This window comes from Orbicella faveolata, unplaced genomic scaffold (genome assembly GCF_042242905.1).
Source record: "Orbicella faveolata isolate gen_17 unplaced genomic scaffold, um_ofav_v1 contig_3, whole genome shotgun sequence".
Taxonomy (NCBI): domain Eukaryota; kingdom Metazoa; phylum Cnidaria; class Anthozoa; order Scleractinia; family Merulinidae; genus Orbicella; species Orbicella faveolata.
Window position 1 is genome coordinate 21,796,251 of NW_028301558.1, and position 9,975 is coordinate 21,806,225.

The 9,975-nt window shown below is 40.7% G+C and overlaps 1 pseudogene across 1 annotated transcript; it reads right to left on the bottom strand.

The window, feature by feature from the left end:
• Positions 1-469: 469 nt before the first annotated feature.
• On the bottom strand, positions 470-9,452 carry LOC149106866 (uncharacterized; annotated as a pseudogene). Its single transcript, XR_016210027.1, has 6 exons — positions 7,845-9,452; positions 6,580-7,148; positions 5,510-6,151; positions 4,234-4,470; positions 3,166-3,433; positions 470-1,568 (listed from the first exon to the last, which is right to left on the bottom strand). The product of XR_016210027.1 is annotated as an uncharacterized LOC149106866 (transcript).
• Positions 9,453-9,975: the final 523 nt, after the last annotated feature.

Below are 9,975 nucleotides of genomic sequence, written 5' to 3' on the forward strand. Positions count from 1 at the left end.
AGATCGCTTTGGATAGTCTTAACGTTACAGTATTTTTGTACCCTTGGCATGCGCGCCGCTTGCTGCTCAAAACTACATGGTAGTGTTGGCTACCGGAGGGGCATTCCATGTGAAAGGTTGGAGATGTTCGTGTTCTAGCTTCGGGTTATGAATTGCAGATTTTAGCCGTCAAGGGCTGGCTCAGGGATGAACAAGAAGAAATTTAAAGTGTCGTCATACCTTGTTGGTGGTCCAGACCGCTCAGGCATGAGATTGTTTTTACAATTATCTTACAGAGGTAAATAAAACTTTCAAGCAAAAAGAGGCATCCCAGATCATTTCACATGGGCGTTTCCCGGGAGCGAAGGGGTTCTGGCAACTGTATTGTATTTTACATTCCGTACTGAGTTTTCGCTTCTTAAGCTGGACAAGACCACGACGCTCTGAAAAACATCAAATTGCTCTGTGATGGTTCAGATAGATTCCAAACTAACTTTAACTTCAATTTAATCACAAGTATTTTCAAGTATTTTTAATTAACAAGGAAAGATGAATCAGGGAAACTCAGCTAGAATACCACTTCTACAAATATGCAAGCTTTGTTGTCTTTACATGTCAAACTAACTCAAGATAACAAAAAAAATACACACAGTGACATTGCCAAACTAGTATTAGACTATTCAGGGATATACGATTTGTCACTGATACGTTACATCCATATCTTGAACTCCGTCATACTAAATTCATTAAATAAAGCAGTCAGTAAAACTATAGACAAAAGACTTTCACCGGTATTCCTGTAAAATTAAACACAAATCCAGCAAGGTCCGCAAAACACTCATCTTGTCTCGTTATGTGCTTTAAATGAAACTGTTTGACACTGCCAACTAAGAGAGATAACGTGAAACCTATTAACTCACTTTTTATGATAGTCACGCACCAAAAGAGTGCTCTTTTTAATACTTTGCGCAACACACGTAATTTGCATTCAGAGTTACACGAAATGCCTTAATTTGGCTTTTAGCTTGTTCCTTCTTTTAGCAAGGCAAGCAGTTTAAAATTTGAAACAGAAAAATTTTTTACTCAAGCATGCAAATGAATATTATTATCAGACGCGCCAACTGTACTCCTCCCTCACGAGAAACAGTCTCAGTTTTGACCCGAACTGTTCTAACATGATGACAAAGCCCATGATGCTAACGATAAGTAGCTCCTTGGGTTTCACCATTGGTGCAACATCATTAACGAATCAGATTGATTGCATGGATCTCTGCAGAGCTAGGTCATCAGTATGGAATGTTTTGGGTCCGGTCTCGCATGTCTCTCGAGAAGGAAAAAAAAATGAGCCCTCAAAGTAGGGTAACTGTTTACTTAGCAGAAGCTTATCAACCCGATTCGAGGTGATAAGCCTGTGATTTAAGCTAAGCTGCTCTTTACGTGATCTTTCAATTCTACTGTAAAAAGAGATACAATAACTCCGACGTATTTTAACCTTAGATAAACGTCGGATTGCTTTCAACCAGCGGATTCCTTTAGCAGCCAGGTCTTCTTTGACCCTCCTCAGATAGTCAGGATCTGGATATCCAAATCTGTAAAAATTTTACCCAAAATCAGTTACATTTCATCTTTTATTAAATACCTTTTGAAATAAACGGTTATCTTTGCAATCTGATTGGCTCTCAGCGGTGCGATTTATTTACGAATCGCACCATTTTTTAGCCAATGAGAATGGGACAGTAAAACAAAACAACCAATCAGATTTCAAGGTTAGTTTAAAGTAACCAATAGAATTTCAGGAAAATGGAAGACAAAATTTTTTTACAACTATTATTGCCAAAACTCTCAGTGTAGTTGTTGTTGTTGTTGTTGTTGTTTATCAAAACAATTGTCAAATTTATCTAATTACAGTTTCTGAATGATGATTATGAGCTCCTTCAGGCTGGACACCTACTTTAAGGGAAGTTTCTAACTTTCACCGTCCATTTTGACGAAGATTTTGGGGATTTTTCTTCAACATCTGCTCAAGATCCGTGAGATACCGAGTCCAGCGAAACAAACAAACAAAAAACCACACAACAACGAATTGAGAGCCATCTCAAGAAGGTAGATGTTTCCAGGATTCCGGTAGTTTCAAACGAAGCAACACAAGAGCCCAACTCTGTCGCTGTGAATAAATTTTAAACACAGTCAAAATACATCCCGTCCCACAAAACGCTGAAGGAACGAACGCCTTCCCAAGCTGGTGCCAGTCCCGCCATCTTGAAAATATCTTGAAACAAATGGCGCCGCAAGAACTTGACAAGGTCCTGATTGTAAAGTTCTACGCCGAAGTCACAAAAAGAAACGGAAATGATAACGAGCTGAAATCCCTTAAAATCCTGCAGAGTGCCATTGAACGGTATTTAAAAGAGAAAAACTATCTACTGGGCATCCTGCACTCGAGGGAGTTTCACTTAACTCAAGAGAAATCCATCGCGGAATTACACAGGATGCACCTTCAAATTTCTTCTCCAAAGACAATGAGAAGTCTCAGCCTCAACCAAAGTAGAAAGGAAGTCCTTCTACCACTGATTCAGGCGACGAGAATCGAACTTTTATCTATAAATTAGACGTTTTCGTTCTAACTCCAGAACTGCTTCGTCATTTGTTATACTCGAACGAGTTTTCATCACAATACATCGTTTTGCATACTAAATAAGCTGTAAAGGCGTTTCCGGTTGCGCTATTTTTAACAAACCGACCACCGGAACAATACACCAAAATCTAAAATATAACGCGATAAAATTGTCTGATTTCAAAATGGGTCTAATAGAGTGGCAATTGAACTTCGTGTCAATTGAACTTCGTGTCGTGCAATTCTGGTCTGAAATCATACTTGTAATTCCAAATCGAACTTGCGCTGCGCGTTCGTTCGATTTTGAAATCTTGCGTGTGATTTCAGACCAAATTGCACTCCACTCAGTTCAATTACCATTATAAAGCATATCAAAACAGTTTATGTTTAATGACGTATCAGTTGTTGGCATGGAATATTTTCCAATTAACACTACGCTGAAAAAAACATGGCTCTCTCACAGAATGTACAATAAATGAATTCCCATAATGAAGGTAAGTAGACGACAGTTGGTCTATTGTCTGTCAAACCAAACAATAGTGGGCAGTAAAATATTCACGTCAAATACCTACCCCTAATGACCTCCGTACACGCTAGTCTTGTGATGGATATCATTCCACGTGACCTGGTTAGGGCGTCCTGTTGTTACTGACGTTCCAACAGTGAAAACTAAGCGAGCATCAAAAGCTCTCTTCAAAAGTTGCAGGACCTCTCTACCTTCTCGGTTATCAGGAAGATAAGCAGTACGTACGGTGCCGTCATACCTTCGGCCAGGGTTTGGATGTTCCTGGCCTTGAATTCCAGACGGAAACGAATACTGGATGACAATTGTACCATAGTCTACAAATTAATAAAATCCACAATAGCACATTGCTGTTGTTGCTCTTGCTACAGAGGAGCGTCGTGTATTATAAACGGAAAGTAATCAGAAGAAATTATATTTCTCTTCAAGATCTATATACAGGCTTTTTCCCCTTAAGATTTGTCAAGTTTGGGAAAGGGCGGGGGGGGGGGGGGGGGAGGGGGAGGGTATCTTCTGAGGAGCTTGTTTTTAAATCACCTTTTTGATGTCCTCATGAAAGCCCAACCAGGAGTTATTAATCTTGTCAGCCCTGTCCACTAAAGCTAGAAATGTCAATTGCAGTTCTAAGCCCTGACTGATGTGGCTACAGCTCTTTGCTGTCTAAAGCAAACACAGCATTATCGTCCCATTGCAAACGGCTTAATTACGAGGCTAAACGGCGACCCGTTACGTCTCAGGGCCGTTTCATGCACGATAATGGGACGACGCTTAATAGCAATTAAAAAAAAAAAAGTTAAACTTGCACCTTCATTGGACTTAATGATGTCCTCGGGCAGGAGCAACTTAACACCAATTGAAAGTTGGAGGGGGACGACAAATCTGAATCAATCAATCAATCAGTCAATGAAAAATGCAACAAGCAGTTCTCTACATTTCAGGCTAGATATTAAAGCTTTAGAAGCTGATGCGTTTAGCAAGCAGCAGTAAAAAAACACTAAAATTTAAAAAAATGGCATGCATGAAGGGATTCAATTATACGGGCATATTCTTGGGAAATCAGTCAGATATACATATATATATATATTTATATTTCCCATTCATCTACTATTACTGTTACCATAATATCCGGGAAGGCGGTCATATGTTTTTTGAATCTTCATTTCTCCTTTAGGCTGATTTCCTTGGATAACACCCTGTACTTCTTTGCCCACCGGGCATCTGTTGTTATGTTTCAAGGCAGTCTCGACGCACTTTGTACAGAACACATGCTTACACTTCAGAGTTCGTGGATTGGTCAAGGTATCGAGGCAATTGGGACATTCGGTTTCTCGGCTGCCTCCTCCAAATGCAGAATCTGTTAAGCAAAAGACATGAACTTCCTTATAATAAAGTATTGATACAAATACTCTAAAAAGAATTAAGCGAGTATCTTCTTGCTAAGGCATCTGGAAAAAAACGTTACCAGGAAAGGTAAATTAGTAACAAATTACACTCGAGTGTGCCTACACGTACAATGTAGTTTGTAAAGTGGTCTAATTAACAATTATTTCACGACAGCGCGTTGGATATGAGGTTTTATTAAAAACGCCACCAAAAGATAGAAAACTAAAATAAAATAAGAATTAAAACGCCCCCAAAAATTACGCGTATGCTTACCATATTTGTAGAGCATGGTATAATAAGCACTTATTGACTTGCCCCAAAGGAAACAGTGAGGTTTGTTTTTCCGAGACCCTCAATGTTCCCCAAGGCGATGCCGAGGGGAACATCGAGGTCGAGGGGAAACAAAACTCACTGTTTCCCGTGGGACCAGTCATTAAGTGTTTTGATATACCTCCCAACTCGAAAATAGAAAAAAAACTGCGAAGATATCGTTTGCATGAAGCCGGCTGGCTCACAAATTTGCCGCGGTTTCAAGGAGCACGACCTGATCACGTGCGAGTTTAAAGTTCAAGTTGTTGTTTCCTAGAGAGTTAGTGAGTTTTGTTCGTCCGAGGGAGTTAGTGAGTTTTGACCCACGATACATGACACGTTCTCCTCCAATTGGGAAACGTATTTGAGTTGGGAGGTGTGCTCATAACCCATGATAGCTAAGCCAATAAAAATTGAATTGCATTATCCAATGATCCAGTTTTTAGTACATGACAGTATACTTTCAGCTTCTTATGAAGAAGGCGCCAGCGAAACCTTTACATACATGACTTTCACAATTAGTTCTTCGAGACTTAAGACTAAAGATACCTCAGGTTTTAACACTTTACCTTTCGGCGATGCCGACGCCCCATCTCGACTATCAGCACCTTCACGTCTGTCACCTTTCACTGCAGCACTAAAGGACTTAAGCTGAGGGTCGTGCTTGGTCCTCAGCGGATCATCTACATCATCATGCTTACCTTTTAAAGCGTGATCTGGATGGCCACCTTTCTTTCCGCCCCGTTTAGACCTTCGGGTGTTGGATGCTATGGCGCCGATTGCGAAGGACGGTTCTTTCTCGAGTTGAAAGAATTTAATGAACTCCTTCTTGAATACTTTTACAGTCGGATCATCAATGTTCACAAATCTTATATCAATCAAAGTCTGCCTCGTTGGATCTCGCCGCAATACGTACTCGTTCACAGCATCAAACATGACCTTCGCACAAACATCTTTTGGGATACCATAGATTCCAGAGCTAATCGCTGGGAAGGCTATGGATTTGAAGCCGCTGTTACTAGCAGTGACAAGACTTTCTTGACACGCCCTTCTTAAAAGCAGTTTGCTTTTTTCCTCTCCAATTCGCCACTCAGGACCAACAGCGTGGATAACCTTTTTACAAGAAAGCCTACCAGGTCCAGTCATGGCTACGTCTCCATCATTTAATGATCCAATGCGCCTGATGAAATCATCTGATTCCTTCTGTATTCCTCTGCTCCCTTTCTCGACAATAGCACCGGCGACTCCTGCACCATGAGCCAGCCTGGTATTAGCTGCGTTCACTATAACATCAACGTGCTGATCCGTTATGTCACCCTTTAGAACTGACAGTTTCACTTGACCTGCAAAACAACGATATGTACATGTAACGAGTTAATAATTATTATGAACAATATTAAGAGGGCCTGGACAACGATTTCGGAAATGGATGTTTGAAGTTTCTAAGACTAATTTTGCAGACGACATCAAAAGTCGACTCTCTTACACGCCATCGTATCCAACACAAACAAGAGTAGCTCAGCACGAAAAGATAGTACATTGTGTGGCTTTCTAGGTAATGCTAGGAAAATCGTCTTTTCTGTTCATCGTTCATGGTCACTGATGGGCTTTAACGAAAGTTTTTCAGGAACCCCCTCTTCTCTCTACACCCCCTCACACACACCCCCCTTCCCCCCTGCTTAATTAAGTAGCTTTTAAAAGTCATCACAATTATGTTACACCTTTTGCGCATTTTAAGAAAAAAATCATGGTACATGAAAGGTGTACTAACCCAGCATATGTTCCAGATGATTCTTGTCATCAAAACCAGCATCATTTTCTTCCAATTCTTCTCTGCTCCATGCCTCTGCGCCATGAGTTACAGACAACTTCCTACTGATCAAATTTTCTTTTTCGAGGTCGTCTAGCACTTTCTCGACGTAAGCCTTCTCTCCGTAGACTTCCCAGTGTTTTCGATCTTCAGATACTTCTACCAAGACTGGGTGCGTCTTTCCCATGCCTCTGATACGTTGCCGTATATGTACTGGTGAATCCTGGTCTTTGAGAAGAAATTGCACCATCTTCATGCGTTGATGCACATTTTGGTACAGGGTTATGAAAGCCTCACAGACCTCGTTAAATTCTGCCCCTGTACAGTGCTCACATGGCGCAACTGTAACTTTACCTTCATCAATCTGCATGGATACCTTGACTTTAAAGTCGTTTTCGATTTTCTGTAAATCCTCCCCATGGGCTCTAACAAACAAAGGAAAGAACTTCTGCGTAGTTTCGTACTGTTGAGGTTTCAGCTCTCCAGATTCTGTTTCTTCCTCCTGATTCTCCTCGTCTCTTGAACCTTTACTGTAACGCAACACCAAATTCGATCTTTAATTGAAATATACACGTGTATACTGCAGAGTTTTGGATCTTAACTGCCTTTTAACCATTTCAGTCCTTGTAAGAGGGCTATTTTAAATAATTAAGACCCAAAACAGCACTTATAAAAAATGTTGTGTCAGACATAATGGTGCTAATTTACGTTTTTAGAGAACAGTTGTTTTGAACATAAATTGAGCTAAATTGACCACAAAATATGGACCAATTTTCTTCCTTTCTAAAGGCACAAAACGGCTTGAGGACGGCCAATTTGGCTATCCAAACATACCATTTCAGCCCCTTTAGAAACCAGAACTACCCCCCATTTTTCCAACATAGTAGACTGCAAAACAGTCGTTTTTTTTGCGAATGCGGGCGACGGTCAATATTCGAACGAAAGGTCTGAAGCGAATGTAAAAACAGCGAGGAAGAATGGGGAGAGACGAGCCCTACGGGCGTGTGAGGCTCGCGCGCTTCACACGCCAGGATCGCGCTTACGGCGCTTCGCGCCTTCCGAAAACGTCCAGAAACGACTGTTTTGCAATGTACTAACGTAGCCCCGCAGCGTCTTAGTTTTGACTACCTTATACAGGGCTATTTCTACGAAATTTACTGGGGTCAAAACAACCCTATTCCAAGTGGGCTAAATTAGACCCAAAAATAGTACTGTATTTTACTCACCGAAACGGTCCCATTTTTTGGACTGAAAAAGATCTTTTCGATTTACTGTGTGTCTTTTCTGTCACTGTCAGTCTGAACGGACTGTCTTTAATAGCTTCTCCTCTGACAGTAATGGACACATTGAAATCACCTCCCTCATTAGGCGTGTACATTACTTGATAGCGCCCATTTTTATAGTCTGTTGTGATGGTTTTCAAGGTCTCCGTTTTGGAACTGATCTCAACATTTATTTGATCGATTTCGCTATAGGTTGTCTGGCTCTTTGAATCCTTGGTTATTATTGTAAATGTTGCTTTTTCCCCTTCAAATGCCATAGTCAGACCCTTGCCTTCGGCTACTGATAAGGATGGTTCGGTGCTGCTTGTAAATAATTTTCCAGGTAATGTTGCAAGGGAAGATACATCATTTGGAGTGTATCCGACTTCGGTGAGATCTAGCATCTGCTGGAAGGGAGCTGAAAGTTCCCGAAGTCTTCTCTCTAACAGTTTTCTACGTTCAAAATCTCCGGTAAATTATCTCGAGAAAGAACGTCTCGCCCAAACTCTAAGCTATCATGAATTTCTGTTAGTTTTCCATCCAGCCTCGTCATTTCGTTTACGAATGACGCTTGAAAAGTTCCTTTCCGCTTGATTAACTGTTCTGTCACGCTTTCTTCATGCTGACGAATCAAATTTATGCAGGTTTCTGCAGTCTCGTGGACTGCTTTTGTCGCTTGTTCGAGGCTATTGTCTACTTTAAGTCTTCGTTTCTCTAGGTATTTTTTGTGTTTCATTAAGCGAGTGCCGTTTCCTTCAACTTCCAGCATTTTGATTCCAATTTCTGATCTCTTCTTTTCAAGTCCTTTCTCCAGGGAAAGTTTCCTATGATCTACGTGATCCAATATGGCGCAATCACGGCAAATGCAAATTTCACATGGCTCGCAAAAAAAACGAAGGTCATCTTTGTGTTGATTGCAAATGTTCGCCCTCCGAGCGAAATCTTCCACATCGTTGGACCCAAAGTTTGCAATTTCTTTAACTTGATGACCGCTAAAAACTTTCAATCTTCTGTGTGCACCAGCGCATTCTTCGCAAAGAAAGCTGCTGCATTCAGAACAATAACAACTTAATGATCTATTTTCGTCGCAGCTTCCACAGGGTGAAGAATTTTCTTGTCCTTTTCCACTGTAAGCTTCGACAATGTCCACCATCTGCTTGTAAAACAGGTTGGATGGAAGACTATTAACGTTGTTGTTCGGGCATTCGGTGATTTGACGACAATTCGGGCAACTTAACGTTCCTCCACCTTGCTGTCGGAGCCAACCTTCCAAACATGATTTGCAAAACGTATGAAAGCACTTTAAAATTTTGGTCTCTTTGATTCCACTAAACTGCTCCTGGCACACTGGGCATTCTATTTCCTTCTTGACATCATCAAAAAAGCTTTTACTTTGCGCCATACAGCTCTCAAGAAGAGAAACAAATTTAATACTTAGCTCATGCTGGCATGAGGATAATTCTCGGAAAAGCGGAAATCCCACCTATACTAGTGCCTATGACCTCTCGGCTTATTAACCTGTTGATTTCCAGTCCGTACTGCGCACTCTCGAGAGTTTGTTTACGTTTTTTGTTTTGTTTCATGTAAGACATCACAAAATGTGAGAATTTTGCAACTACTCACATGGAGTAAATTCAAATTAAGTTTCATGTCAACTGCCTTTAAAGACGCGAAGCGGCTTTATGTTTCATTCTTTCTCATATAACTTGATGAAACAACTTCACAGCTGTAAAAGTAAATGAAGCTGTTGGTGAAAAATTTGAAAGGCTTCAAAGATAAGGAATGTGGTTCGTAACGAATAACATCGATTCGCATTCCACCGAGTGAGACTTTTCATGAATAAACATTAGGGTGCTGAGACGGCGCAATACGGGCTGGGAATTATTTTTAAAACCAGTAGAGAATCGTTGAAAACACCTTTGAAAGAAAGTTAAAGGTAGAGGAAGGAACAGCAGGTGTTTTATCGTTATTCTTTTTTCCGTTATATACCTTGAAAAATCTCTACTTCTAAACAGTTCTGTACCAAACTTTTCCTACACCGTCGAATATCAAAGAAATCTCCCATGGTACAGGACGTCCAGTGATAGTGTGATCT